The sequence below is a fragment of the Adiantum capillus-veneris genome, chromosome 9 (assembly GCF_014529385.1).
Source record: "Adiantum capillus-veneris isolate H3 chromosome 9, ASM1452938v2, whole genome shotgun sequence".
NCBI lineage: Eukaryota > Viridiplantae > Streptophyta > Polypodiopsida > Polypodiales > Pteridaceae > Adiantum > Adiantum capillus-veneris.
Window position 1 is genome coordinate 8,610,648 of NC_140939.1, and position 19,484 is coordinate 8,630,131.

Genomic DNA, 19,484 nt, shown 5'->3' on the forward strand with positions numbered 1-19,484 from the left:
CACACTAGGGTTTACAAAGAATGTTTCTTCCCAACAAGGTTGGAGGATTACAGGGAGTGACCCTAACATTTTTTTTATCTCTCTAAAATGCCCATCACTTTCTTCACTCCAAACAAGCGTCTCTTGACGAGTCAGCTGTTGTAGAGGAAATATCACTTGGGAGAGTAAGTGTATGAATCTACTCAAATATCTTAGCTTTTGTAAGAAAGAGATTAATTGTTTGATGGAAGTTGGGGGAGCTAGATTTAGCAATGTTTCTATCTTTTCAGGATCTACCTCGATTCCACCAATGGACACTACACGCCCCAATAGTGTAACCTTGCTTTCCCCAATGTGACATTTGTCCTTGTTTAGTTGTCCACCCAGCTTAGCTAAACGAGTAAATCCTTCATCAATCTTGCCAAGATGCATACTTTTGGAGTTGTAAATACAAAAGTCATCTATGAAAACCCTTATGGACTTACCAAAGTAAGGTTGGAAGACCATATTCATGAATCGTTGAAAGGTGGCTCGAGCGTTGGTGAGACCAAAAGGCATGACTCGAAATGCAAAACAGCCCCATGGTGTGATGAAAGTAGTCTTTTTCTAGTCCTCCTCTGCAATGCGTATTTGAAAGTAGCCGGAGTATCCATCACACACTCTGTATCGCTCATGGCCTGCTACTTCATTTAGAATCTCATCTTGAAATGGGAGAGGGAAGTGGTCCCTTTTTGTTGCAGCATTTAGTGGCTTGTAATCCACACACACTCGCCATTTACCATTCTTCTTTAGCCTCACCACTACTGGGGAGACCCATTCTGAATCTTCTACTAGGTATATGAATCCTGCTTCTAAGAGTCTCTTAACCTCGGACAACAATGCATTTTGTTGCACAACTCCTAATATTCTTAGTTTTTGTACTACTGGCTTGCTCCCTTCTTTTAGATGGATATGATGCTTCACTGCAGTGACACCTGTAATGTGAGTGTAATCAGAAATAAACAATGATGCATGCTTCTTGAGAACATTTACATAACCCTCCTTTTCTTCTTCCTTTATATCCTTGGATAACATCTTCTCTAGGTTGGCATCACACACATTCTCCATTTGGATCCTTGGGTTGTCTTCTGATGAGGTAGTTTCCTTTATGGTGACGCCCATGACTTCGAGAGTGCTATCACTCTCTTCACTTGAACTCTCTTCCTCATCCATGGATGAGGAGCATCCACTTGAGCTCCACTCATCAGCTGACGTCTCTAGTTCAAGGTTCTCTTGTCGCCCATTCTTCAAGTTATAAACCACCTTCCGACTATGGACACCCACTCGAGGCCTCAACTCCAAGTCTCCTATTGCCCAATCTTGCCTAGCTCCTATACCCATGAGCCAAGGTCGTCCTAAAATAAGGGGGTATCCTTCTCCCTTCACTGGCATCACATAAGCATCAACCTCTGTAGTGATTCCAAAAACAGAAACTCTCAAAGCTTTCACTACACCCACACAAGTGATAGAGACATTATTGGCCATTTTTCCCCTAAAGTTTGATGATTCCATTACCTCTAAACCCAATTGATGCATTAGCTTTTCTGCCATGACACAAACCTTTGCTCCACTGTCAATGTAAGTTTTTGGAATCCGTTGTCCCTTAATTTGAGCCTCCACCAAAGGCACTCTATCCTTGAGACCATATGCTTTGATTACACTTACTAGCTTACTTCGCTTTGCCCTCGTGCTCACCATTTTTGACCATTGTCGTCGTAGCTTTGGGGAGATATGAAGTAGTTGTGTCCAAGTAATCTTTGGTCCTTGAGAACTCACATCAGCTGTCAAGTCATAAGGTTGTGTCCGAGATCCCATAGGGAAATCAGAGATGTCAATTTGAGACCTAGTACGGGTCTTTCTCTTCTTGGCTTCATCTTTAGTTGCCCGAGATGTACTTGCTTCATTGCTTGCATCCTTGCTTGTTTCTTTACTTACTTCATCTTGGACACGCACACGCTTGATAGGCATTGTAGCCACTTCATCTATCTTCATCTTCCATTTAGCTATTTCTTCCTGGTTGCTTCTGCCCTTGAAGACCTCCTCCATCCTTATGATGCTCACATTTGGTTGAGTAGCAGGGGCTTGAGCTTGAGCACAAGGTGGCTGCAAAATTTGAGGTTGCGGTTGCTCTTGTGCTTGAGCTCTAGCATGGGGAGGACTTACTTGTTGTCGAGGACCTCTGACAGGGTAGTCATATCTTCTGGGATGAGGGCAATTATACATGCCATGGCCATTTTCCCCACAATTGTAACACAACATTTCCCTTGCTTGACGTCGTTTTGGTGGCCGATTCCCACCATTCCCCTCAATAGGCCTTCTTGCACCCTGCACAAGATTTACTCTCAAACCCTCTAGCTGGTTTGTGAGATTGTTTATTTGTTGGAGCATATCTTCTTGTTGACCTCTATTGAGGTCTGGTGCATTAGGCACATTTGGAGGTACGTGAGAAGCTTCCATAGTTGTGATATTGCCTCCCAAAGCTAGCTGGCCAGCTTGGGCTTGATAGAGATTCTTTCGATTCTTTTCCCTAGCAATCCTTAAGGCATCTTCAAAATTATTTGGAAATTTGCTCTTTACCTTCTCCCTTAGCAAGGGGTACAAACCTGAGATAAATCGATCCTTTTGGAGGCAATTGGGAGCTCGCTCACCAGGGTTTAGTGAGTCTGACCATTGCCCCCAAAGTTTCAGAAAACCTTTCTCATAGGCTGCATAACCATGAGGGTCAACTTGATGAAGGGCCAGAAGCCGTTGCCATAGTTCTTCTGCTGAATTGTCTTGTTGAAATCTTCGTAGGAAAGCCGCCTTCAATCCCTCCCAATCAGCTCTTTGGGTTGGATCTAGAGCCTGGAACCATACCCTAGCTTCTTATTTGAGCACCAAAGGAAAAGCTCTCAATTTCAATGCTTCGTCATCCCTCCCAGAGACAAGGAAAGCCATCTCCAAGTTATCCAAAAAATCCCTAGTATTTTCCCCACTACGCCCAAAAATATTAGGGAAAGCCATCATAAAATGGGTTTCCTTCCTCTCAATACAGTACAAAGATGAAAACGTCTAGGCCCAAATCATATCTTATTAAGGGTAGAATAAATGGATTGAGAGATGCATTATTCTCAGCTAGACGACGAGGGCCTAGTAAGTTCCTTATGATTTTTTGGAACCTAAGCTTTGTGCTAGCTATTATATGCACAGTTTTTCTAGCAAGAGGTTGGAAAGGTCCATATAAATCCCTATGATTCATGGAGTATGCTTAAAGCAAGATGAAGATGTGAACATCAAAAGATACATTATACTCCAAAATAGGAAATATTATAGGGTCAGGGGACAACAATATCTCTCTCAACCTCTCAGCTCCAAAATAGAAGACCAATCTTTGTTGGAAAAAAATCTTTCTATCAATGCGCACATTCACCCTAATATTTTGAACTGATTGAAAGTTGTAGAAAATGGGATTATTCATTGGTGCATTAAATACAAACTTCCATGAAGCACTTCATTGAAGTTCAGCTCTCTTAGATCCCACCATTTGAGAGATGCAAAGAATTTGCTCACCAGTGATTAGCCTAGCTTTGGTGTGACCATCTTTAGCTTTGTAGAGTTCATAGGGTTCAATGGCTACCCTCTCAACTACCTTGAGCCTTCTTGCGAGTAGTAGTTGGAGTGCATCACCATATGAGCCTCTTGCCAATACCGCACCCCATTGATGTGTAGCTCCCCCTCCAAAAACTTGTTAATACCCGAGTTTGAAAGTGCTTTCACCACCTGAAGTCGAGGCTTCAAAGGAAGTGTCTTCACACTAGCCACGAAGCACTCAACACAATGCTTTGACCTAGGGACTTCATGACTACAAAATTTTCCTTGAAGCAAAGAAGGGTGTATGTAGTTAACTCTCTTTACCCGCATACGTGCCGTTTGTCGATAAAGACGCTTCTTTTCTCGAGATTCTTGGGGAGACCATAGTGGAAGTCTCGGAGAATTTGATGGTCCTTCCTTCATAGGATTGATAGAGCGCTGCTTGAGAACTCCTCCGTGGGGGCACCAATTTATGACAAAGGAAATTTGGAATGGCGGCCTCTACACCAAAACAAACTCCATTGCACCACAAGGGAAATGAGATGAGGGCACCACCTAGTCTTGAGTGTGGACTAGGACCGCTACACAAAGAGAGAGAGAGAGAGAGAGAGAGAGAGAGAGAGAGAGAGAGAGAGAGAGAGAGAACTATCACTATGAATGAAGCATTAACCTTAGTGTTTGTACAAGGAATGGATAACTTCAAGCACTCCCAACACAAATAGCATGTAGATTACTAAACAACAACTCAAGAATTAGCCAAAATCACATCAAGCACTCTCACACACACATAAAAGATCTCTCTTAATTAACATAAGTAAGAGGAGGGGAGGTTACTAGCATAAAACAATTTGCACTCTAGAATTTGCAAGAATAGAGTGAATGAATGAGCTTTATGGGCTCATGATGAGTGATACAAAGACTCAATGGGGCTGAGGGATACTTGAAATTACAAAGGGGGGACCCTCTTTATATAGGAAAGAGAGTGATTAGGAGTGAGGTTAAGATCCAAGTGCAATTTGTACAAATGAAGCTTGATTAGGGACATTCAACCAATGAAGAAGCTCCTTCCAAGTGATTTGTTGACCAATTTGCAACTAATTGGCTCCATCATCACTTGTGTTGTCTTCACTCCTTCCTCCATAGCTTGAGTCCAAGAGCTTCCTTATTTTAAAATGTAAAGAACATACATAAAATCAATGCATATCTAGTAATAATAGAAAGGGGTTGAATGAGAACTTATGAATTACAACAAGATTAAGCATGATGAGAGAGGTGATTAGAAAAGGAATTTGTGATGGTTTTTTGAGCTTGAGAGAGAGGAGGAAGGAGGGGAGGGTGAGAAGACTAATGGATGATTTTTAGAGAAGGTCTCAATGTGGAAAAGGAAGGGTGTGTGTGTAAAGGTAGAGGGGGTGGTCTCCACCACAGTTGAAAAAACTAGCGTCCGCCATTTTGGCCATATCTCCTAAACCGTAGATGCAAAAATTATAAAAAAATATGGTCTGAATCTCCAGCTCATCAGCTACAACTTTGATGAAGACAACTTTTCTTGGATCGGAGTGGAAGTATGTTTGAAAAATCCAGCAAAATCATGTGTCTGTTTCCTTCCTTTACCAAGTCTTCCATTTGGGTCCCATCTGTTTGAATCATCATATGGCTCCAAAGCCATGATAATATGAGCCACTCATGACCCTTGAATCATGGGTGCATGGCTCCACAACCACATCATATCTTTTCTTTTCACATTTACATATTTTCCCTTCCCTTTACGACTAGGTTCTCCCTCTACCTTTCACCTCCGGTGAACTAGTCAAGAAAAAATTCCCATCAAATCATTTTTTGAATTTTTCCAAGAGGTTGTTCTCACTCTTTCTTTTATTGAAAACCTCTAGAAGCAAGGAAAACCAAGAAAATATAGTAAAAAAAAATTTGTGATAGGCTCGGATCATTGTATTTGGAGATATGAATGCTTGCACAAAAACATTGCAACATGATACTCAACAATTTGATATGCTATACATTTCAAGGGAGTTGGAGGAAGATCACTTGTATGATCATTCTTCAATGGATTAGAAAGAGCCAGATCACTATGGAAAGTTACCTTTATACATGTGTAATAGCACGGGTATGCTCATTGCCAATGATGTATCTTTCTGGAGTGGAACCAATGGAGTTACATGTAGGAGACATAATGGGGACAGTGTGATTGACTATATGCTACTCTCGAAAGATATCATGTATTCCATAAAGAGTTTTATGTTTGGCCAATGGACCCCAGAATCCAACCATCGTACCTTATGTATTGACCTTTCATGTGGAGAAGCAACTAAGCATGATAATTTCAGCCAAAAGAAAAAGAAATTATCACTATGTATGGATTTCAAATGGGCAACGATGTACATTGAAATGGTTGAGCAGAAACTATGGATGAAGAAGCTTCAATATGAAGCACCATTGGAAACTAAATGAGAAGCTTTCAAGAAAGTTATTTGTTCTTGTGTCGAAAAATTCTTTGCTATAAAGCATCTCCATGGTATCAACAAAGATAGATCACGCAAAAGGTGGTTTGATAAAGAATGTCAAGATGCTCGAAAGTCCTTGATAAAGCTTGATGCAAATATGAACAAAGACAACTATCAAAGTAATTTGCATACATACAAGGCATTGATTCAAAAGAAGAGAAGAAGATGGGAAGTAAAGCAACAACTTTTTCAAGTCGAAGAAAAGGCACATGCATGTGGAAGATTTTGGAGAAACTTGAGGGGCAAGTGGGTTGAGAATTTTGGTAACTTGAATCTTGTGGATATGTACACACATCGTAGGCAATTATATGAGCAAGAAAATGCTGAAAAAATGCCATTTTATGGTTCAATCCCATGTATGCCCTCTTTTTTCACTATTGAGGATGTATGCGGTGGGGTTGAAAAGTTGGCCACTCGTAAAGCGGGAGATCTTCAAGGTATCAAGCCAGAGATGATCAAATGGACGGGAGATTTTACCCATGAGTGGATGTGTGATATGTTCAACCTTGCACTTCAACATGGGATGCCTTATGATTGGAGTACTAATTGGGTTAAGCCTTTGCATAAAGGAGGGGATGTAAAAAATGTAAACAACTACCGGACTATAATGATTGGGTCTCTTATGGCAAAGTTGTTTGGGTGCATAATAGAGATGAAATTGAGTGATTGGGATGAAGATAATGACAAGCGTGCAAAGAGACAAGCAGGTTTTCGTCGATGCCATAGCACCATTGATCATCTTGTCACTCTTCGTGTTCTCATGAAGGAAAGTCAGTTGAAAGGCAAGCAATTGTATTGTTGTTTTGTGGACTTTAAGAAAGCCTTTGATATGATTCCACGTAACAATTTGTGGAGAAGGATGGAAGAACTCCAAGGGCCAAGTGAGTTTATGCTTGCGGTTTCTCAAATCTATGAGAAGGTGATTTGTCAATTGCGCATAGGAAGAGAAATTTCAGAAATTTTTGTAAGCACTATTGGGGTTAAACAAGGATGTCCATTGTCACCAACTCTCTTTGGTCTATGCATTGATCAATTGGAAAAAATGGTACTTGAATTTATGCAAGAAGAAGGCATTGAAGAGGTCACTATTTGCAATGCGGTAATCATGATTTTGTTGTATGCGGACGATGTAGTGCTTCTAGCACACACTTTAGAAGATGCACAAAAGCTTATGGTTGTCCTTGAGAACATTTTCTTGCATAGTGGGCTGATTGTGAATGAATCCAAAACGAAGGTTATGCTTGTGAAAACCAACCATAAGGAGAAGCCATGCATTGTGTACAACAATGAGACACTTGAGGTTGTTGAGAGCTTTAGGTACCTTGGCCTTGAGGTTCCGTCCAATCACAAGTGGCATGAATGTGCTACAAGTCGTTTGGAAGCGGAAAAGAGAGCATATTATGCATTTGAGAACATGTGTAATGCGGGAAACATCAAGTGTTGGGTTCTCAAGAAGCATCTTTTTGATGCATTGATGACACCGGTTCTTCTTTATGGAGTTGAAGTGTGGGATGGGAGCATCTCAAAGTCTCCTTAGAAAGAGTTTGAGAATGTCCAAAAGAGTTCTCTTACAAACTTTCTCCAAGTGCAGACACAAACACCATATATGCTCCTATTTCTTGAGTCAGGATGTCTTCCAATTGAGATTATGGGCATGGAAGGGTTGTGGAGTACATGGTAAAGATGCATCAAAACCCTCACATCGACTTCCTACAATTGCATGGGAAGCAAGCAAAAAAGTTCAAAAGTGGCATAAAAGCAAGATCTTGAGCACGGGATGGATGCAAGACATAAAGAAGTGGTTTGGGAGATGGGATGCATCACACTTGCTACTTGATGCTCCAATTGACTGCCAAGTGAATGAAGCTTTTCTACAACGCCAATGTATTACGGCTTGGGAGAAATCCGGTGGGTCACGCTTCATACATTACACCACCCATATTTCCCCCAACTACAAAACCATGTTCTTTGCTGAAAGAGGAAACCGTACTCACACTTACATGATTGAGCCTATCCCCTTGTCGATGATACGCACTATTCGAGCCATTCAGCTTAGCTCTCGTTTCCTTCAATGCGGGATAGGGTGTTGGGGTAATGGAGAAGAGTCAAATCAATTGTGCACATTATGCTCACTGCAAGTTCAAGAGTGTAAGTACCACACACTACTAGAGTCCTCATCTTTTGGTCACATCCGAACTTGCTTCTCTCACATTTTCAGCCATAACTTAGACCTACACACTTTTCTCTCCTAGCCAAAGTGTGGGCTCTCCATTGCAACTCTCATCACCACAATTTTGGAGCATTGAGAGTCACTCATCATCCATACACATACTACATCACATGTAACTTTGGTCCCATAGGTCATATTTCACCTTCGAGGACGATAACAAAATCAATCTCTCTCTCTCTCTCTCTCTCTCTCTCTCTCTCACACACACACACACACACACACACACACACACACAGTAAAGACACACCTTACTCATGCTAGTGGGAATCTCAATCTCTCTCTCTCTCTCTCTCTCTCTCTCTCTCTCTCTCTCTCTCTGTGTGTGTGTGTGTGTGTGTGTGTGTGTGTGTGTGTGTTTAGCGGGTCACCGCGACGGACGTCTGTAGCATAGCTTTCTGGCACTAACATAATGTCAATATAGGGGAAAGTGACTCGGATGGGGCACGGAGACTCTATGAGATCGTCAATATCACGAAGTGAACCTTAACAAGCAAACACATAGCTCAACAAGCAAACCAACACTCAATGATCAGGAAAATCTGTATATATCCTTTCTCACAGCTGTAGGTCATCACGCCATTTCGGCACTCGATCGGATTCAAAATGCAACAAAACTTTAGGAGGAGGTCTAGGATACCTAGGGGCACTATCCTAGCAAGTCTAGTTGCAATCCAATAAGGTACCAAAATCACGATCCATCATGAAAAAGGTCCTGAAAATTGCAAAAGAACATGCAAAAAACGTCGTCCTATGGTCCTATGCCAACAACGTTGTCCTACGGTCAAAACGACTAAAAACAGTGATTTAAGCACTTAAATCTACATTGACAGCTCACAGACGCGTAGTCGCGAACCACAACAAAACTGACAATGCTTACACTTTATTTAAAGAGAAAAGAGAGAGGAACACAATGCAAGTTTCAGATTTGAAAACGGATTACCCAATCATTAGCAATGATGATTACAAGTTGGAGCAGCTCGTAGCTTGAGCGTACGTTTTTTGAGCTCCCTTCTTCTTCTAAAGATAAGGCTCCTTTCACATTAAATTTATTGACCTTTATACATAGGGCATTCTAAATGGCCAGTGGCCGACTCACATGGACCTTTACAATTGTCATGACAAAATTACAACTCAGGGAATTGACCTGCTACACTAGAATTAGGATTTGCATAGAGTATCACTACACTAGCTCGGACAATCAAGAGAGTACAAATGTGGTGTCTAGCTACGTGTCCGGCAAGGTGGACGCCCATTTGATCTGTCCTTAAACATTCTCCCCTTCCTAATTCGTGTTGTCCCTTGACACGACCATGTGCAGTCTTGTTATAGGGTTGTCTTCAATTTTGTCTTCAAGGTTGGACTTTAGCTTGGGAAGTGGTTGGTCGTTGATGACGCTCCCCCTTCCTTAAGTGATCCATATTTGCCATGTTGTTGATACATGACTTGATCTCTAATTATCAAGACAACTTTGCTTCTCGTTGCAGTCTTCTTTTTGTTGACATTATTGGCCACCATGAAGATGGATGTTGATGTGTCTGAGCTTGTAGAACTGATCCTCTTTGGGGCGTGGACTTTATGATGGAGTTGCTTTCAAGGTCCACTGCAATTTGAGTTTTCCACAATAGGTAGCCAATGTTGAAACACTGTGTGAGCTACTTTTGATTGTTATTGATGACTCTCTTACGGAATTTTTCATTGCTTGTCATTGTAGGACATTCTTTGACTTGCCATTGTTTGATGGAGATTTGTCGTCGACCTTGGAGATAAAAGGTTTTCTTGATAAGCATATGGAGACCTACAATTTTTGCTCCAAGTCATTGTCGATTGATTTGGGTAGCCTTTTTTCTTATTGTTGATGTAGAATGAATATATACAAGAAGTCGATGATGAGGGTTTTTAGATTAGGGTCTGAAAACCTTGATAACCAAAGGGAAAAACCCGGTGGGGAAAAAGTGCCTTTGGTATACACTCTTATTGGAGTCGAGCATTTGGACTTGAAGTACCTGTCATGCAAGATGAGTGCTTGGGAGAAACAAAGAAAGATTGCCTAATGCAAGTGCCAATTATGGGACACTGTATATGATTATGAGAAATTTTCAAACATAAGCATGTAGTGTAAAAGATGGAGTTGATGGGTGCTTCAAGGAACAAATGTAGCACATGTGACATCAAAGGATGTCTCAATAGCTTCCTCGTTTCCAAGAAGGGTTTTCAATGTAGAAGCTTCTCCACTCATACCTTACTGTGCTGAGTGTGTGAGTGTCTTTTGGACTTCCTCTTTCACTTACCACTATACTACAATGACTTCGACTCTTATGCTCACCTATACCAGCGTGAGTGACACAACGTAATTATACTCAACTCTTCCACAACTTGAGCAGTACCTAGAATAACTAAGACGCTTAGACCACAGAGAATATTACATGAAGGTTTGGGACTAATGCCTTGCTCATTAAGTGGCTTAGCTACCCGACTCTGACTTTTATGCCATGTATTTTTAATGGCGACTTGGACTTACCTATTTCAGGCCAAAAACCCAATTCCATAAGTTTTGGAAATTAAGGCCTTTTCAATTGTGTTGATCTTTGGATGCCACCATTTTGTTGAGAAGGTTGGCATATTTTGGCTCCTCTTGGCTTGCTTGTTGTATGTTTGTAAAACAAGTCCTTCAGCTCTGATAGGGCTTGATGTAGCCTTTACGTCAATTTCCATGAGAAGCAATTGTCAGATGTGTGGGTTCTCTATGATTGAGTTTCCACTAGCAATTTTGGAACCCATCTTGTTTTTGGTCCTTGTGTGACCGTCTTTGGCATTTTATCTTCTTCTATAATTTGATGGACACTAGGCTTCGGTATCCAAACTTAATGATTTTCGTTGTAAAAGCCTTGCTTTTGTAATTCATGACAAGGTATCCATCTGTAGATTGCAGCAGCCTTGGTTGTAATTGGCTTCTGTTGGCTTTTGGTTGTCATTGCTTGCTTTGGGGTAGAAGCTTGTGCTGCCTGATTTCTCTTTGTTGTTCCAGATTGAGCTACATTTGTGGTAACCATATTTGTGTGTTACCTTCATAAAATCCTTGTGCTTTGAGTAGCTTAACTGGAATCATCCGTTGCCTCACTTGTCTTTCTTTGGTACTTTGAGTAGCATCTGACTTTCGTACCCAAATAGGTCGCATTTCTTGCTTGGAAGGTCTTTTCTTCTGTCTCTTGTGGTTTTTCTTTCTCCTATTTGAGTTGTTTGTCTTGCGTTTATAGCGCATCTTGTTCTTTGTAGAAAACGGTTGTTGAGGTGGGTAGGTCCAGGCGGTTACTTTAGGCTTTATGGCCCAAACATTAGTTTTTCCTTGGAAGTAGCCCTGAGCAGTGATTGACTCATTTCATGCTACCCACCCTATCACCTTTTGTTGATGTTGAACTTGTGCTTCATGTATCCAAACTGGGTCTTTGACTTTGATGTGCTCTTTGGATAACAACACTTGGTTGACATTATTTGGCTTCTTCCTAATGCTTTGACGTGATGGAAACTTTGGTTGATAGACTTTTTGTCTCGGTTTCCATTGCATTGTCGATGGTTTGGCTCTTGATGTAGAGGCTTCGTGGGAAGTTTGATGGAAGCTCGTTGAAGGTAAAGTCGTCTTGCGAGGCTGATATACTTCAGTGTTTACCTTTGCTTTACCTTTTTCCGTGATGGTTGGTTGCTTTTTTTTGGCATTGACTTGATGTGCTTTTGGGATTTTTGATGGTATCATTGCTGAAGCTTTTCCTTGTGGTTGAAAGAAGATGTTCCTCTAGCTTTCTATCAGGATCAGACTCTCTTTGATATGATGGGAGTCAATTATGTGAAAAGTATCCTTGTACTCCCCAATACTCAACTTGAGTATAGCTTCTACAACTCCGAAGCTAGGAATCAGCATTTTTAACTTTGTGTACACGATGTCCTCTAGCTTGATGATTGGTGGCTTTCCCATCATGATCCACATTCCATAATTCATTATATTCTTTGTTGCTTCTGGATCTATCATAGTTGAACATGTGATTTTGAGTCTTGTTTCTCCACATATGCTAAATTTGATTATCGTAGGAGACAATCAATTTTCTTCCTTGTCCCTGTTCTTCTTTTGATCTTGCAATTTTTGAACATTTGACGTTGAATTTGGAAACTTTTTCCTTTCATCTGCTTTCATTTTCAATTTTCTGGGAGTCGGCTTCTTTGAAACAACTTTTGTCAATTCTTCAGGTATGTCAATGATGACATATTCTTGTGGTTGCTTTGCTTCCTTCGCATGCACCTTGGAACCATGCTCCATGACGTAGCTATTTGTTTCAACTTTTTTGCTTTGACACTCACAAACTTCATCATCTTCCTTCAACACCTTTATCGTAAATAAGGGAGCTATATCATACCCATCTTCATCGAAAAATTTAGTCAGGGTCGCCTTATTCACACACACATCAAGAGTCGCCAGTATTTGATCCCATCCAAAGGGTTCAAATAACTCTTTGGGAAAGGCTCTGGTACATATGCCTCATCTTCTACTGAACGCTCTAGGATGCAATCTTGCTTTCTAAGACTTCCACTCTTAGGAGCTCCGTACATCCAAATAGGCACTTTGCTTTCCAAATCAGTTGTGGAGTTTAAATCTTCTTCCGGGGTTTGCACTACATCTCTATAACTATGATCTTTGACACTGATGTTTTTTGTGACCTATTTGTGTCTCAAGTAGATATAGTCATAGCCCCAGTCTTGTACCATTTTGAGCCGACGCATGAATGGTCTACCCAATATGATGTCAAAGTTACTGTTCTTGTCAAAATCCATTATGGCAAAGGTGTGCTCATACTCTATGCCACACGAGGATACAATGATTTTTTCTAATATTCCAATCAGTTTCTCCGTGTATCCATCTGCTAATTGCAGTTTCATTCGAGTTTTCCTAAGAGCACGCTTTCTCCATTTTTTCCATATCTCTTTGGTTGCAATGGCAATTCCTACCCCACTATCTAATATAGCAACCGTCTTTACTCCTTTATACTCAAATGGTAAGGTGGTGTTTCCTTCTTCTCCTTCACAGTAGTCACCCACCTTATTTATTGGTACTGGATTTGTCTGTGGTTTCTTAGGCAAGGTGTCATCCATGTTTTCATATGCAAGTTGGTCATGTGAAGGGATTTTCAAGTCCATCTTTTCCAGGTTTTTGCCCATTTGGTCCCATAGACGCGGTCTAATTTTTAGTAGCTCTGAGAGATAAAGTGTGCATTGTATAGGAGAAGACATCAATTCATGCAAGCTCTTGGTATCCATCATTTGTGGTGTGGCTTTCCACTGAGAAGGTACCATTTTAACCTCCAATTTTGTCTCGTGTTCTCCTATGAAAGATAGCAAAGTCTTTAGAGAGCATGGTTTACTCTCTTCAGATGCGACATACCCAACATCACTATATAGAGATCATATCCCCTGGGAAAAATTTGTGATCCATGTTTATCTCAGGAATAAGTACTGATTGTAAGGTAGCACTACCATCTTTTTGGTTTCTGATTGATTCCCACAAGGATTGTGGCCATGGTTCTTCTACCTCCGGAATGGGCATCATTGCCTGTGAGGCCACCCCATCTGTGGTATTGGCTACTTCCCTTGTATCTAAAGGTGCCTCAACTCCCGGCTCTTCCTGGTATCTGTTTACAATACCTTGGCTCTCCATCTTGGACTTTATCGCGGATTAGCACCTCCATTTTTGGAGCATCTAGAACTAGTTCCATAAGAGCCTAGGCCTTCTGGATGAGCTCCTTGCACATTTGCAACCTCTCTTTTTCATACCCTGGATGAGGGTACGTTAGCCATCTATCCTCTTGGGTTTGGTTGGGTTTTAGCCTAGCTTCATACGCTTTCAAGATCGTATCCAAAGGTTCAAACACTTTGTCGACCAAGACTGAACCTCCCGAGTTAGTCTTTGACTCTTTAGGTCCCTTTGCGTTTTTGTTCCTTTCTTGCTCTTGTCTAAGCTGCTCTCTTGTTTGATTCAGTTCAGTTTTCAAAGCCGCTTTCTCCTTCAGCCTCTTCAATTGCATTTTGTCTCGTCTGCCTTTCCATGATCTTCTTCAGAAGGTTCTCATCAATTTGCTCTCAAATTTTGTTTGAACAGGCAATGTGGCTTTTTCAGCTGGTTTTTTTTTGGCAGCTTCTTGAGCTTGAGTGCAAGTCATCACATTTAAAGGAATGGAGGGTTTTACCTCGGATCCCCTTGAAGAAGGCATCACGCCTACAACATTCATTGTTGCTTTCCCTTTGTAGTCTGGATTTTTAGCACAGTTTTGGCATAGATGTTCTATACCACAACGTTCACAGAATATACATAATTTAATTTGTGGACTTTTGTTTGGACAACTTTGTGCTCAATGATCACCTCCACACTCATAGCATGGAACTTCTTGTTTCACAGCTGATGATCCAGCTAATGGTTATTCTTGCCTTGTGAGGATGTTCTTTGAACCATACTCCTGTGAATGATTGGCTATAAACATGAGCGTATTCGCATCCATGGAGTACTGGTTTCTCATGGGTTGTGGTATATGCATTGGTTGAGCGTAGTTGACTATCACTCTCCCATCATTCAAAAGTGGTGGTTGTTGCCCTGGCAATTGTGGCTTTGGCTGAGTGTTACACCATGGAGTGGGGTGATCCCCTCCGCAAGTATTGCATATCCTCAATTGCGGATGTCGTACATTTAGGTTTTGCTTGTAGCCTTGGTTTATTCTTCTAATCACCCCCTCGACCACTTGATCAATGATTGGTTCCCAAGGACTTTGAACATCTTTCTTTGTGGTGGGTTCGCTCTTTGGAGAAGAGGCATTACTAGTTGTGTTGTCTGTATCTTCAATCACCTCTCCATAGGCCTTGCAATTGTCAACTAGATATAGAGCTTCTCTAGTGACTTGGTTTATCATTGCGCATCCTTTCAAATGTAGGTCCTTTTTGAGAGTTTCATTCCTCAAGCCCTCTATGAAGAGAACTGACAATCTCTCATCTTGCGGTAACTCTCTCACAGGACATCTATCAATGTACTGTTTGAAGAGAAACAAAGCTTCCTTCACTCTTACGTTCGCTTTTTGTTTGAAAGCGTAGATTTGGGACACGATGTTATGTTTGATTCCCTTTTTTGAGAATTCCTCTACAAACTCGTGTAAGAGTTGTGCTATGTTTGGAAAATCATCTCTGTTTAGAGGTTGGAACCACGTCAAAGCTATTCCTTCCAATGTCAATCCAAATCCCTCATATTGAGTATGAAAATCCGCAATTCGTTCAGCTCTCAACACTTGTTTGAAGAGTGAGACATGAGCATATGGATCCCCTGACCCATCGTATTTTGTCTTGACACATTGAGCCACTTGATATGGTCTTAATTGTTGTGGTTTAGTCACCAATTTAACCAATTCATGGTCTCTTGGAAAGAAATCTCTCGCCCTATCCTCGCGTCTTGGAGAGAATCCCCATGGAATCCTCTGTGATGTGTATTGTGGCATCATTATTGGATGAAAGCAAGTAGAGATTGGAGTACCCTTGTACGTATATCTCTTGAGGTCAATGGGATAAACAAGTTTGTACTCACGTCCATACTTATCTACCATCAAAACTTGCACACCGTGGGCATCCGTATATGTGAAGGCATAGAGGTTCTTATGGATGGTCAACTCCCTAGCATAGGGTTCTACACAACTGTAGAAGATGTATGGATCCCTGTTTGTGAATCTATATAAGCCATCATGAGAAAAATTCATTCACACCTTCATGGATTCATTGGCTTTGATGAATCTCACGTTTGGTTTGCTGATTAGAGGATGCTTTTCCTCTAGGTATTCTCCCAATCCCCCAGTTGTCGGCATTGCATCCTTTTTCATGTGTGTGAGTGGAGTAGAGAACCCTGGTGGTGGATGATTTGTCATGGTCAAGACTCTCTTAGAACTCTCAAGACAGTCCTTGACAATCCCACTTTGGCTCAGTGCAACCTATCCCCTTTTGCCCTTGATGAGGTCTCTCAGAAGTTAGGAATTTTTGACTTTTTGGTCTTTGGAAAATACTCTTGGGGTACCCTAAAAGTTTGGATTTAGGAAACCTAGAAAAATTCAGCTATTGCCCACAAGATTTCTTCCTAGCTATACGTGACTCAATTTGGAGTTGTCTATCAAAAGTTAGAGCACTTTTAGTGAACTGCACTTGAAACAACACTCAAAATAGTCTCAGGACCAGAACACAGGAACTTTGGCTTGTATCTTGGTCTCCAGAAGGTATTTTTAACTCAAACTTGAGATTTGGGATGTCCTCAAGTATGTCTACAAGATAACCAAGTCAGACACCCCCACTATGCTGAGAGGTACATGGATCGTGATCCATGTTCCCTGTCAAATTTTTTTTCTCCAAATTTTCCCAAATTTTAAGTGTGTGTAGACAAGGTCATGTGCATGCTATATACCAATTTTCATCAAATTCTGAGGTGGAGGTACATGGATCGTGATCCAGGTTCAACCACATCTGGACTTGTCTTCTTAGGGGTTTGTTCCTGACTATGTCCACAAGCTAAATATCAAATATTTTTGGATTTGGACTTGTTTTGACAGGTCAAATACCCAATACTAGGTCTGCACTGCGGTTTTCTGTGTGTCACCTATTTTCCTCCCTTTTGACCCAAATTTGCTCAATTTTTTCCAAAACTGAACATTGGGATATGTTTCTTTGTGTATGCACTACTGATGTGGAAAGTTTCAACTCAAGTTGTCACTATGGGTACATGGATCGCGATCCATGTTTGGAGCCCAAATTAACTTTTTTTGGTACCATCAGATTCAGCATGATTAGGAGATCCTATGGTATCAAAATTTTTGAAAATGGACCTCTGGATTGAAAGTTAGGTCAGTTTTGGCACTTGTTCAGAGTACCTTGCAGTTCTGGGCTTTTGGACAAGTTTTTGATATCCAAATTTACTTTTGAAAAGACCACCAGATTCCTTGTGATGTCCTCTAGCTATGGTGCAAGTTTGATATCAATCTGTGACAAAGGAACATGGATCGCGATCCATGTACCTATGTGTCAGATTGCACTAAAACTTGGCACACGGGTTGCCCTTGGCTCACTGATCACTGCTAAGTGGTTTTTGTGTGATTTGGACTTGTTTAGGCCAGGAAAAAGTCAATCCCTAGGTCTGTTTTAGGGTTTTCACCTTGAACAGTTTATGGAACTTTTGATGACTTTTTTGGACTTTTTTGACAAAACTCCTTTGGAGACTTTTGTTCACAATGGTCTCTGCTACAAGCTTGAAAATATTTTTTTCCAAAAATCTCTCAAGGGTACATGGATCACGATCCATGTTCCACCACTTTTGGATCTAAATTTTTGGTGTGCTAATAGCTTATGAAGTTTGTAGACTACTCACCAAATCTTTTTGAATTTGAATCAGTTTTGCTCCACCAAAACTGACTTCTATAGTCTATTGTGGCAGTTTTGACAATGCTCTGTTTTTGGCTGCATATGGTTCTTTTGGGAAGGTTGTTCCAAATGGTACCAGCTACCTATTGCTCAAATCTCAGCCAAAAAATTTTCATGAGGTACATGGATCGCAATCCATGTTTGGAAGCCAAATTGACATTTCTTGGTACCATCAGAATCATCATATTTACTAGATGCTATGGTATCAAAAATTTTGGATTTAGACTAGTTTTTGCCATTCAAAAGCAAGTTTTTATGTATGTCCTGAGGTTTTTCACTAGTTTTTGTATTTGGCTATATTGACCAACTTTTTTTAATTTTTTGACATGCTCCTTTTGGCAAAGTTGTTCCACTAGTTATCAGGAATGTACTTGTCAAATATTAGCCCCAAATGCCAAAAAGGTACATGGCAACATTTTTTCATGAATTTTGTTATGTTGGTTCTTTATGCCCTATAGAAGCCACATCTCACCCCTTTTTGAATCTGGATCCCAAAATCTTAAGATTTGCCCAATTTTGTGTTTGGAATGCCTATTTTGCTATTTTTGCCCTAACAGCCAATTCTGATGTGATTTTTGAGTTTTTCTTTCAAACAAACTTGATTAGAGCAGTTTCCAAATGATGCTCAATGTAACTGGTCATTTTTCACCAAAAATGGTCTCTGAGGTACATGGATCGCGATCCATGTTCCTCCACAGATTCCGGCTAAACTTTCCTAGATTTTTTCTAGAGAGTATGTTGATGCCTTTGATCACTTTTGAGGTCTCTACCATCAAATTTTCAGAATTTCAAAGTTATGGTCATTTTGGCCAAACTATGGTTTTCACCCTTTTCTCTCTCAATCTTTTAGCCCAAATTTGATGGTGGTAGTTTCTACTTACCCTACTCCTAAGTACTAAAATGAAACATGAAATAAAAACAAACAAGACAGTACAAAATAAAGTCGAAACGGAAAACGGAACAGCACTCTGAAAGTAATGAGAAAATAGGAGAATGAAATGCTTTTGGCTATCTCACTCACAACCCTCTTTACTTCTCAAGAATAGATCTAGCAAGTACTCAGCTTCTAGACTCTATCAAGCACTAAACCCCGTGTTTAGCTGCTTCACTGCTAAGTGTAAATGGAATGGAGAGAAAAATCTTAGAAAAAGAACGCTCTAAATATGCACTAGGTCACTCACCATCTAAGGATCATATCCCCGGCAGCGGCACCAATGTTAGCGGGTCATCCGGACAGACGTCTGTAGCATAGCTTTCTGGCACTAACGTAATGTCAATACTCAGGGAAAGTGACTTGGATGGGGCACAGAGACTCTATGAGATCGTCAATCTCACGAAGTGAACCTTAACAAGCAAACACATAGCTCAACAAGCAAACCAACACTCAATGACCAGGGAAATCTGCTTATGTCCTTTCTCACAGCTCTAGGTCATCACGCCATTTCGGCACTCGAACGGACTCGAAATGCAACAAAACTTTAGGAGGAGGTCTAGGACACCTAGGGGCACTATCCTAGCAAGTCTAGTTGCAATCCAATAAGGTACCAAAATCACGATCCATCATGAAAAAGGTCCTGAAAACTACAGTAGAACATGCCAAAAACGTCGTCCTATGGTCTAAGAACACTCTCCTATGGTCAAACCGACTAAAAACACTGATTTAAGCACTT